The 13,598-nt window shown below is 34.0% G+C and overlaps 1 pseudogene; it reads left to right on the top strand.

Moving 5' to 3' along the window:
• LOC148522666 (uncharacterized) overlaps positions 1-13,114 on the top strand; it is a 44,093-nt pseudogene extending 30,979 nt beyond the window's left edge.
• The last annotated feature ends 484 nt before the right edge of the window (positions 13,115-13,598 follow it).

The raw sequence follows: 13,598 nt of genomic DNA, 5'->3' as shown, positions 1-13,598 counted from the left end.
TGCTGCATCTTTAAAAAGCAGCTCAGGTGAAATGTGAAATGCATGTCGCCAGTGACAGATCTAGCAGCAGTGCAGCCGTTAGCCTCCACCAGGGCCCACTGTGGTGCAGGGGCCCATAGCCGCCACTGCACCAGCTGCTACTGTCTCCCGGGCCCCACAAGTGTAGGGCAGACCACAGTGAGAGCAGTCAGCACTACAGAGTAACAAACACACAACTGCCAGCGGCATCTGTGTGTTTGTTTAAACAGACAATTAGAGTAAGACAGACTTTCCTTGGCTGCAGCGTCCATGGAGGGAGACGGCTGGAGCTCACTCATGAGCTCTGCCTATCCGGATCCCCCCACAGCGGGTATTTGGAGAGACGTCATGAAATCACTTCCATAGTGCAGAATGGGTCAGGAGGAGCGGACAGCGGCGGTTGCAGCAGGAGCGGGCACTGCATAGGGGGACCACTACTGGGGGTACTGCATAGGGGGGCCCAAAACATATTCTTGCACCTGGGTCCACCACTCTGTAATTCTGACACTGCATATCGCTGTTCCTCATCATATTGCAATAGCTGTTTATTGACAACTTAATTGAAATATTTCTAAATTGGTAATGCAAAAATAAAATTATCTTAATTGAAAATAACTAGTGCAGCATTTATATGTGCAATGAGTGAACATGTCTAAAATTCTGTATAGAATATTAATAAAATACATAGTGACATTCTTTGAATTTGCAGCAGATCTAAATGTGACAAATCTGAGCAAACACAGTGATACAGCCAACTCATATTTTTTAATGCATGTCATTTGCTAATTATGACCTTGAGGATTGTAGGCAGATAAAGGAACTCAGCTATTCACAGATATGTAATAAATATGTATTCAGATACCCATATGGGAAAAGCACAATGTTATTAATATTACCTGATATGATATATAAGCATATGCACAGAAAAAATCCTACACAGGTGCAGACTGCTAACCAATGGAGATATGCATTAATCCTCAGAATTTACTCTGAATTAGGCACTATGTCTGGTGCTATTATTGAAATAGCTAGAGATAGAGATACTCTGACATAATGCAGCAGGCTTAAGTATGAAAATTCTGAGCAAACAAAGGGCCTGATTCACCAAGGATCACAGCTGTGATTACACACGCAATTGGATAATCGTTGCGTTCTGTGCATACAGTGCATCCAGAAAGTATTCAGAGTGCTTTAATTTTTCCACATTTTGTTATGTTACAGCCTTATTGCAAAATTTTATAAATTCATTTTTGTCTTCAAATTCTATACACAATACCCCATAATGACGTGTAAAAAGTTTTTTTGAGATTTTTGCAAATTTAATTAAAAAAAACGAAGAAATCAAATGTACATAAGATTTCATAGCCTTTGCCACAATGCTCAAAATTGAGCTCAGGTGAATCCTGTTTCCACTAATCATCCTTGAGATGTTCCTACAGCTTAATTGGAGTCCACCTATGGTAAATTCAGTTGATTTTACATGATTTTGAAAGGCATACACCTCTCTATATAAGGTCCCACACTTTGCAGTGCTTGTTAGAGCACAAACCAAGCATGAAGTCCAAGCAGTTGTCTGCAGATCTCCGAGACAGGATTGTCTCGAGGCACAAATCTGGGGAAGGGTACAGAAATAGATCTGCTGCTTTGAAGGTCTCAATGAGCATAGTGGCCTACATTACCTGTAAATGGAAGAAGTTTTGAACCACCAAGACTCTTCCTAGAGTTGGCCGGCAATGTAAACTGAGTGATCGGGGGAGAAGGGCCCTAGTCAGGGAGGTGACCAAGAACCCAATGGTCACTTTGTCAGATATACAGCATTCCTCTGTGAACAGAGGAGAACCTTCCAGAAGGACAACATCTCTGCAGCAATCCACCAATCATACCTTTATAGTAGAGTGGCCAAATGGAAGCCATTCCTTTGTTAAAAGCACATGGCAGCCCACCTGGAGTTTGCCAAAATGCACCTGAATGACTCTCAGACCATGAGAAACAAAATTCTCTAGTCTGAAGAGACAAACATTGAACTTTTTGGCATGATTGCCAGGCACTATGTTTGGAGGAAACCAGGCACTGCTCATCACTAAGGAAATACCATCCCTACAGTGAAGCATGGTGGTGACAGCATCATGCTGTGGGGATGTTTTTCAGTGGCAGGAACTGGGAGACTAGTCAGGATAGAGGGAAATATTAATGCAAATTTGTATAGAACATCCTGGATGAAAACCTGCTCCAGAGCGCTCTTGACCTTTAGCAGGACAATGACCCTATGCACACAGCCAAGATATCAAAAGAGTGTCAACTCTGTGAATGTCCTTGAGTGGCCCAGCCAGAGCCCAAACTTGAATCCGATTGAACATCTCTGGAGAGCTCTGAAAATAGCTGTGCACTGATGCTACCCATTCAACCTGATGGAGCTTGAGAGGTGCTGCAAAGAGGAATGGGCGAAACTTCCCAAAGATAGGTGTGCCAAGTTTGTGGCATCATATTCAAAAAGACTTGAGGCAGTAATTCCTGCCAAAGGTGCATCAACAAAGTATTGAGCAAAGGCTGTGAATACTAATGTTCATGTGATTTCTTAGTTTTTTTTTTAATTACATTTGAAAAAATCTCAAAAAACATATTACCCACTGTCATTATGGGGAATTGTGTGTAGAATTTTGAGGACAAAAATGAATTTATTCCATTTTGGAATAAGGCTGTAACATCACCAAATTTGGAAAAAGTGAAGTGATGTGAATAATTTCTGGATGCACTGTATGTTTGCATTGCAGTGCACATGCATGAACATTTTACTTCAATCGGGACTGCAGTCACTTCGCAGATCCATTGCAGTGATTGACAGGAAGTACCATTTGAGGGTGGTGACAATGGGATGGTTGGCAAAATCCAGGTGTGCAGTGTCTTTGATTGCCATCACATGGGGGTACATTAATTAGCAACTGCGAGGCTATACACAGCTATGGTACTCACTGTGTGCGATGAGGTTAGCATTTCCTGGGTAATGTCAGAGCTTATGCAGGTGTGCATGAGGCCGCGATTGTACTCAAATGTACCGATGGTTTTGCAGTCTTGCTAAGTATTATGGATGTGTGTAAGGTAAGGTGGGCAACCTTATGTTGTGACTGAAACTTTTTTGATCCTTGGCAGAGACAGTAACTGAGCTGTTCACATATAAAAAGTAAATGTACATCTAGGTGCTTATGTGGGAAAACTACAATGTTACTGTTAACACTTGATAATAGAAAACTAAGTTACCCTTTACATTGTGAGGTATAATAGCACCTGGTAAAAATTAGAATTTCTACATTTTTAAATTTACAGTAGCCATTATATGCAGCATTGAGATAAAAATTAATTGCAGGGGCATTTAATTAGTCCTCTAATATACAGTGCAGCAATAATAAATCTACAAGGATAATAGGGCATATATGAGAAATATACAGTATACTAACAGCCAGATGTAAACAGCTATATTAAGGATTACAAAAGCACTGTGTAGGTAATACGTTGTAAGCCTCAGATATTCAGAGCTGCAATAATGAAAGTATCATGATTAAAGTACATACATAAGAGATCAATTAATATGTAATTACAACCTAATTAAAAAATGCTTGTCTAATTTAGACAAATATGCATAACTATTTGTTAGGGTTAAGAGCCTGATCATTTTTTACTGTAATAAATCTCCTTATACAAAGTAAATGACAGTCTAATTATATTTTTGTGATATCAATGTTACATAAAAAATAATATTTAAATGAAATCAGGAATTTATTATATATATCGATATGTGTATTCTCTAACATTGAATATACAACTGTATATTTCATTACATATGGAAACATTTAGAATTTGAAAGTTTATAATTCCTCTACTATAGTATAATACATAAGATAACAGTGACTGCAGGTTTTGAATTTTTATATGAACTTTTCTACTCTTTCTGCATTTTCTTTAAAAATTTGTAATCCTTCACCATTACGAAGATTTCCAATGGGAAATATTTTAACAAATATCAAATAAACTGTACATAGTTTTACAACTATTATTGGGAAAATATTAGGTCCCAAAGTTTGCACCAATACATTTACTCTAATTTGGGTAGGACAGTGTATTTTATTCAATGTTCATTCACTATTTTTCTGAAATTGGCCTTTTACACCAGTCAATTCTTCATGATAAACAAAATCATCATTATCAGACACAAAAGCTTGTTTAGCACTAGTTGTGTGATGAGGTGCTGGTGATTCAGTTTTAGCAGTTAAAAGTGATAAACATGACAATTATCTATTAGCCTGTTTACTTAACATTATATATTTCTGTTGTGCTGCTGTGTAAAACTTTACCATATCATGTTTTCTACTTCTAGACGATGTGTTATCTATTTTGTATATCCTCAGTAATAAGCAAATTGTTGCATAAATGCTCTATTTGTTGTTTATTTACCAAGCACCTTTTCCATACATAATACAGCAATGATTAGTCCAAATGCCCATTATTAATGGGATATCAAAACAGTGAACCAATAAAACCACCAGATTGTTTTACCAGATGCTGTTCTTTACAAATTGAGCATTTCTTATTGCAACATGATTTTATAATGTCCCTCTTCTTTTTCAGGATAATAAGGAGACAAAGGTTTTTTACCTTTAAGAAAAGTTCCATCTCACAAATAGCTGACTCTAAAGCTGGGTACACACTGACAGATACATTGGCCGATCAATTGATCAGCCAATGTATCTGCTGCCCTTCGGGCAGTATGTACCCATGATATGTCGGTGAACTTCAGCATTCACTGACATATCGCATTGGCTGTGCTGCACAGCACAATATAAAGATGCCCACTTTCCTTTTACGCACATCTATAATACCTTGCAAGTCTGCAAAAACATCAGTAACAGAAAGTAACATTGGAGCGACCCGCACACTTACACAAGGTCAAACCTTACACATAAATGGCAAAACTTCCTGTACTCAGCTAGAGCTCAGGCTGCATTTGCCATCGCAAGGGCTAATTTATGCACGCCCTTGCAATGGCGATCAATCGCAATGACGCACATGCATTTCACCAACCACCCCCCATCACACACCGAAACAGTGCTTCCTGTTAATCAGTCTGTCATGGGCCTGCATACTCCCTGAGATCACTTTCATGTTCGCATTGAAGGGTTCGTGCATACGCATTGCGGTGCATATACATAAACATAACTCAAATATTGGCCATCTGTGTGTGTTTTAGCAAAAGTGGTCTGTGCTGAGTCAGGCCATAAAGCAATTAATTCAATTTCAGTGACTGAGGCTCCAGGGCTGGATGGTCTAAGTAGTGAATACTACCATATTTTACAAAATAAAATTAAAGAACCGTCAACCCCTGCCCTTAATCAAATTGTTTCAACATAGTCTTTACCTAGGTTCTTTAATTCAGCTCTTTTAAAACTGTTAACTAAGCCAGAAAGAGACCCAGAACTTTCAGAGTCTAATATGCCGATCTTATTTCTTAATTTAGATTATAAAATATTTAGAAAAAATGTAGCAGAATGTCTAAAATGCATCTTACCAGATATAGTTGAAGATCAAACAGAATATGTTTGGAAGTGCCATTTGGTTACTAACATTATGAAAATCTGAGAAATTCTTCAGTCTCTATTTTCTTGTTCACTGGTATAAACATATTAAAAGAGCACTTTTTGCAGAGGACATGATGCTATTTATCTCTAACCCTGACACATTGTTACCATCCTTTTAGTAGATTTGGTTATTTTGCAAGATATAGGGTTCATTTTGTTAAATCCAATGTGAAGCCCATGTTAGGCCACAACATTAATCATAATAACCCTTCAGCCATTTAAAATATCTTTTAACTCTCAAAAATAACTTGTCTTTAATATCCCTTCTATACTTTGAGAATCTTTCTAAATTAAATCTTCCTTCTATATTTAAAAATATATCACAAAAGTTGTTAGATACCTGGACAAATCTACACTTTATGAGATAAGTAGATTTATTACAAAGTGTGAAATACCCTAAAACACATGTTACCCATCACTCTCTATAAGAAATATTATAAATCATACAGTAAACTAATAAGTTTCTTATGGCAAGAGAAAAAACCTAGGATTGCTCTCAAGTTTTCATGAAACTTGTTTCATTTTCATAATATATTAGACTGGTTATATAATAGAAGTATATATGCCAATTATTTTCCTAAACAAAACCTTTTCTTTGCTTATTCTCCTGCAACTTTAATGCACATTCCCTTATCTCCCATTCTGTAATATCATGTTTATACATACATATCACTCCTAACTGGCAATTAACAAAGGATTTATAACATTTTGTTATCAACACCATTCATCACTTTTTGAGGAAGTTCATTATTCACCCCTGGGGGGTGTATTTTTTCATTTTACCTCATTGTTACATAAACACTTACTCCTGTAATCACATTTATATGTAATTACAAGCTAGATATTACATCCAGTATTTTTCTGTTGCTTTCCCCATCCATTGAAACAGATCATTTAATGGCAATAATGTACTCTCTATGTATGTGAGCCTATAAAACCTGTTACCTGACTATAAATTTGACATGTAGTATAGCTGATAAAGTTTGAGGCAACTCAATTTTTTTATGGCAAAAGGATTTAAGTCCACATATAAACTCCAAACATCTAACTACATACTATAATAGAATTATTAGAATAGAAACAAAATTTGATCCTCTAATGGTGTGCAGGATCCTGTGCAGCCTGCTTATAGTTTTAAAATGAGAGTATCACCATACTCTAATGTATACAATTTTAAATTCAAAACTTTAGAAACAATGGTGGGCACTTGTTAATACTTATATAAACAAAATATTTGCAGATAATACATAGACTTTTTTACTGGTCCAGATAAAGATGTCTTTGGTGTGATCACATCAGATATCAACTCATATAGAAGATGGTTCACAATATGTAAAAAAAACATACACAAATAAACAGCAATGAGAATCTGTTCAACAAAGATGTTTTTATAAAATCCACAAGTACCAAAGTTGATTAACTTACTGTATAGAGCATACCCCACTCACTTATAGCAGGTGATATATAGATGTGTAAAGGTTTCTTTTCTCAGTGTCAAAGTTCACCCGCTGTGTGCTTCTAAACTTACAATTCAGGGAGCCTTTATATGCTTGTAAAGGATTCTTTGCCCAAAATACTTTTCAAAGATTCCTCATCACTTCATATATGTGTATTGACATATGTAAAAAGTGGGAATGTGCAAAGTATCAGAAAAAAAGATTTAGTTAAGATATTACAACAAACTGATCTAAAAACATGTGATTGAACTTGCAATTATCATGCTGGAAAATGATGGTCAATGAACACCAAAGCAATGCAGTGTAGGATTACCAGACTCTCCTAAATTTCCATTGGTGAAATAATTTCCAGGATAGAAAATTACAAAGTTAAAATCCATACTGTACTGTGTAAGGGACCTTATATATAGTATGGATTGACACTTTGTAGTTTTCTTTCCTGGAAATTATTTCACCAATGGTAGTTTAGGAGAGTTTGGTAATCCTACACTCCATTGCTTTGGTGTGCTGTTTGGTGTTTGCTGCTGCAATTGATAAAATTTTCAAATGTTTGCAATTTCACGGATTATCAGACCTATCTATTTATGTTGTAGTTTAGCAAGGAATTATTGAGAAATTCCTATACATACAAAGAACAGATCTATCTATTAAAACTCTGTTCACACAATAGGTGACTCCTAAACAAAGGTTCCTTTGGTGCCATAACATGATTCCAGAATTTGTTGTGGTCTAATTAGAATGCAAGGTTTTACCCCCTGTCAAAGTGTAATTAGAATTTCCATGTAGTAGGTGACTTTACAAATATTGAAACCTCATTTACAAGACAAGCAGCAAAGCGTGAGAAGCTGCTTTGTTAAATGAAAACTTAATACAGTGATAACACCATAATTTAAATGTCAGTTATCAGTGAAATAATTTATTCTGGTCATCCTGGGAACTAATGGAGAGTGATGGGGGAGGAATTACTATAAATTGGCTGAATCAGGCTTCTGATATCTGAAGGAACAGTTGCTGGTTGAGTTGCTGGTTAAAGAGCTAGAAGGATGTAAGAGTAAGACAGAGACAAGAGGAATAATATACATAGTAAGGTAACTATACAGTATTATGTAATTATATATAATAATATACTGATATATACACAAACATTTGTAAATATAACTTTGTCTATATTGTCAATTCTTGAAATGTTTTACTTTAAGAATAGTTATATAGTATTGCAATATAATATCAGTATATTTAAAGTAATTTAAAATTTAATGTAATGCAACATATCTGAAATTAATAATAATGGACTGCCCATTATCTACATATCTGAAATTAATAATAATTGACTGCCCATTATCTATGCTAACTTGATCTGTTCTTGAAATATTATTGACTTTTACATTATGAAATACTTGTTTTACACAAAACATGTTTTATTATAAATATTGTCATTTAAAAAACTACTTCATACATTAGCATCCACTTCACTATTTATACATGTCTAAGGAATTCATATTACGCACTTGTATTAAAATGTCTTTAAGATCATTAAAAACATTTTAATTCAGGTTTGTGTTCTTTTTTGACTGGTAATATATAATTATATATAAATATATATATATATATATATATATATATATCCATCCCATAAAGACTCGTGTCCAAATAAGAAGCAAGGCACTGCAGGAATTTTTATGAAAATATCAAAATGTTGAATTTATAAGTAATACATCCTAATCCTCACTAAATCAATGTTTCTGGGCCACACAGAGCCCCATCATCAGGACTGAGAAGATGTATGTATAAGAGACATGAAACACCTAGACAGGGTTCTTCATCTGGGAGTTTCATTGTTCTTATACATACATCTCCTCAGTCCTGATGACGGGGCCCTGCTAGGCCAGAAATGTTGACCTCGCGAAGATTAGGATGTATTACCTAGAAATATAACACTTTGATATTTTCATAAAAATTCATGCAATGCCTTGCCTTTTTTTGGACGTGAGTCTTTATGGGTTGGATATATACAATTATTGCAGTGGCAGGTAGGTGGAGATAGAATTGGGATACGTGAGTGCCTGATTATTTTGTCTATATATATATATATATATATATATATATATATATATATATATGTTGTAGTTTAGCAAGGAATTATTGAGAAATTCCTATACATACAAAGAACAGTTCTATCTACTAACACTATGTTCAGACAATAGGTGACTCCTAAACAAAAGTTCCATTGATGCCATAAGAGGATTCCAGAAGTTGTTGTGGTCTAATTAGAATGCAAGGTTTTACCCCCTGTCAAGGTGTAATTAGAATTTCCATGTAGTAGGTGACTTTACAAATATTGAAACCTCATTTACAAGACAAGCAGCAAAGCGTGAGAAGCTGCTTTGTTAAATGAAAACGTAATACAGTGATAACACCATAATTTAAATGTCAATTATCAGTGAAATAATTCTTCTGGTCATCCTGGGAACTAATGGAGAGTGATGGGGGAGGATTTAGTATAAATTGTCTGAATCAGGCTTCTGATAGCTGAAGGAATAGTTGCTGGTTGAGTTGCAGGTTAAAGAGCTAGAAGGATGTAAGAGTAAGACAGAGACAAGAGGAATAATATACAGAGTAAGGTAACTATACAGTATTATGTAATTATATATAATAATATACTGATATATACACAAACATTTGTAAATATAATTTTGTCTATATTGTCAATTCTTGAAATGTTTTACTTTAAGAATAGTTATATAGTATTGCAATATAATATCAGTATATTTAAAGTAATTTAAAATTTAATGTAATTCAACATATCTGAAATTAATAATAATCTACTGCCCATTATCTACATATCTGAAATTAATAATAATGGACTGCCCATTATCTATGCTAACTTGATCTGTTCTTGACATATTATTGACTTTTACATTAAGAAATACTTGTTTTACACAAGACATGTTTTATTATAAATATTGTCATTTAAAACTAAATACAGTGATAAGACCATAATTTAAATGTCAATTATCAGTGAAATAATTTATTCTGGTCATCCTGGGAACTAATGGTGAGAGATGGGGGAGGAATTACTAAATTGGCTGAATCAGGCTTCTGATAGCTGAAGGAATAGTTTCTGGTTGAGTTGCTGGTATACAGTATAATGCACTTATACATAATAATATACTGATATATACACAAACATTTGTAAATACAATTTTGTCTATATTGTCAATTCTTGAAATGTTTTTCCTTAAGAATGGTTATATAGTATTGCAATATAATATCAGTATTTTAAAGTAATTAAAAATTTAATGTAATTTATAATAATTTAATGAAAATGCACTTAGTATTATAGTATATTTAAAAGAATATTTGCTATAAACTTTGAATTCTATGTTTTGTAGTTTCTATTATTAAACATTGTGTATCCAAAATAAAGTAAAATATCCAGATAGTACAATATTAATTTTATGATTCAACATTATTCTGTTTGTGACAGTGAATATATATATATATATATATATATATATATACTGTATATATAATGCAAGTTTGTTGGTATATTACTCTGTGCATCAGATTAGTATGTTTCTCTTTTTTCATTATGTTCTGATGCACTCAGACTGAGAAATACACTCCCACGTGCACTACCATACATGTGCATATTTATTTTATAGTACAAATGATTAAGTCATATTTCTTTAAAATAGATTTCTCCACTTTTTTAGATATACTAAATGCCCTATCAGCAAACCTATATTATATTTGGAATTACTAGTGAGGAATAGAGTGCACTTAAATTGAATCTAATTTTTTTCTGTATTTAATTTTGATATGCATGTTTAAATTAGTGTTTTTCACCTACAGTACATCACTCCTATAGGGAACATACTTGTCCTATAGGGAAAGTATGATATGTAATATTCCTATATTTGCTATTGTTAGTCATATAGTAACTTGGTGTGGGATTGTCATTCTCCACTAACAAAAAACCTTCTAATGTTTCTTACACAAAATACCCTATATATACTTAGTTTGCCATATAAGAATGATCAAAGTTTCTGTATACACATCACTGAGCAAAATAGCTTTAATCTGATCACATTATTCCCATTCCCAAGGTGTGTATAGAGAAAACATTGGCATCCTGGTTCTTTAGCTAACAATAGGTGTGAGAGGATCGGTACCATGTTTTACCCATCTATGGTCAGTGCAGGAGATGAATGATGTATAATCTGCACATTCTGAGGTCACAGTCTGAGGATTATACAAATGTCATAGACAGTGCAAAAACAAGGCAATGTTACAGCGGAAATAAGCAGGAACTCAGTTTCTGAACCTTTTATTAACTGACATATTGTCCTAAGACAAAATGCATTTTCTATTAATTAAGTTTTATTTTTAAGTCCCTTTTAAATGCCCTACTTTGGAACTTATATATATATATATAGATGTTTTTCTATAGTTCCACCCCATGTATTTCCAACTAAATATCCAGAGCCTACTTTTTCTGAAAAATACCCAAGTTAATATATTCATCAACAGACCATATGCATTATATTAAGTATTGGTATCTGCTGCAAGAGGGTAGAGGTCTCTGTACTGTACAGCTGACTGGACATGCTAATATAGCAATTTGATAACATAACAATCATTAAATTATAAGTAATTGACTGGGCAATATTTGCAAGTGTATTTAAATATGCATCATGTACTTTATAAAAAATATAACACTGTTAGTGTGATAGTAGATTTACTTAAGTTACCAATATGCTATTAATGCATAACTCTTTTCTTACAGGACAATAAAGGAGCTGAATTCCCTTTAAGAATTTTAGAAGATTTTGTAAAAAATTATATTATTCTCTGATCAAGCCAACTAAAGACGCCATTTCTTCTTAAATTGCTTGCGGATTCACAAAGGCAATTTTCATTACCTGGATAGCAGAAACCTACTACAGTTAAATTGTTTCTCACCTAATATATGATGAGTCACAGAAAAGTGAAACCACATCTGTGCTCTGAGTGTGACAAAAGCTTTACATGTAAATCATATCTTATCTCACATCAGAGGATTCACACAGGAGATAAACCATTTACATGTTTTGAATGCAGCAAGTGTTTTTCCCAGAAGGCACATCTTGTTATACATGAGAGGATTCACACAGGAGAGAAACCATTCAAATGTTCTAAATGCAGCAAGTGTTTTACCCACAGTACACAACTTGTTAGACATCAGATTATACATTTAGGAGAGAAACCATTTAAATGTTCTGAATGTAGCAAGTGTTTTACTGACATGGCACAACTTGTTAGTCATCAGAGGATTCACACAGGAGAAAAACCATTTAAATGTTCTGAATGCAGCAAGTGTTTTTCCCATAAGTCAAATCTTGTTAAACATCAGATAATTCACACAGGAGAGAAACCATTTATATGTTCTGAATGTAGCAAGTGTTTTATTGACATCACACAATTTGTTAGTCATCAGAGGATTCACACAGGAGAGAAACCTTTTAAATGTTCTGAATGCAGCATGTGTTTTTCCCAAAAGTCATATCTTGTTAAACATCAGAGGATTCACACAGGAGATAAACTATTTATATGTTCTGAATGTAGCAAGTATTTTATTGACATAACACAACTTGTTAGTCATCAGAGGATTCACACAGGAGAGAAACCGTTTAAATGTTCTGAATGCAGCAAATGTTTTTCTCATAAATCATATCTTGTTAAACATCAGAGAATTCACACAGGAGTGAAACCATTTAAATGTTCTGAATGCAGCAAATGTTTTTCCCATAAGTCAGTTCTTGTTAAACATCAGATGATTCACACAGGAGAGAAACCATTTACATGTTCTGAATGCAGCAAGTGCTTTTCCCAGAAGTCACATCTTGTTAGACACCAGAGGATTTGCATAGGGTAGAAACCATTTAAATGCTCCAAATGCAGAAAATGTTTTTCCATTATTCACAACTTGTTATACATCAGAGGATTCACATAGGAGAGAAACCATTGTGATTAGAGGAATCACACAGGAGAGACACCTTTTAATTGCTCTGAATGCAGCAAGTGATTTACCCACAATAAACAACTTGTTGGACATAAGAGGATTAACATAGGAGTAAAACCATATACATGTTCTGAATGTAGCAATTTTTTTTCTATAAAAATAGCACATATTAATCACTTGAGGAGTCACTTTGAGACCCTGAATGTATCATCTGTTTCTTAAGTAAGTAAACTTGTATCACTTTAATAACTTACATGGGAGGACATTTTATTTTCTGTTTGTGACAAATGTTTTGTATAAATACATCTTTAAACATAGAGGAGAAAAGTTTGTCGTTGATCATCTGCACCAGTTTAAAGATAAAGACAATGTATAAGGTTAAACTGCACAAATTTGTCTCAAAATTAGTATTTATTTATTATTGTTAAATATTTCACTATTATGGCATAAGGGGATTCTACTACTGAAACCTAATACAATAGTAAATAACAA

Source organism: Taudactylus pleione, unplaced genomic scaffold, assembly GCF_031769625.1.
Source record: "Taudactylus pleione unplaced genomic scaffold, aTauple2 ptg000145l, whole genome shotgun sequence".
Taxonomy (NCBI): domain Eukaryota; kingdom Metazoa; phylum Chordata; class Amphibia; order Anura; family Myobatrachidae; genus Taudactylus; species Taudactylus pleione.
This window is presented reverse-complemented; position numbering and strand designations above follow the sequence as displayed.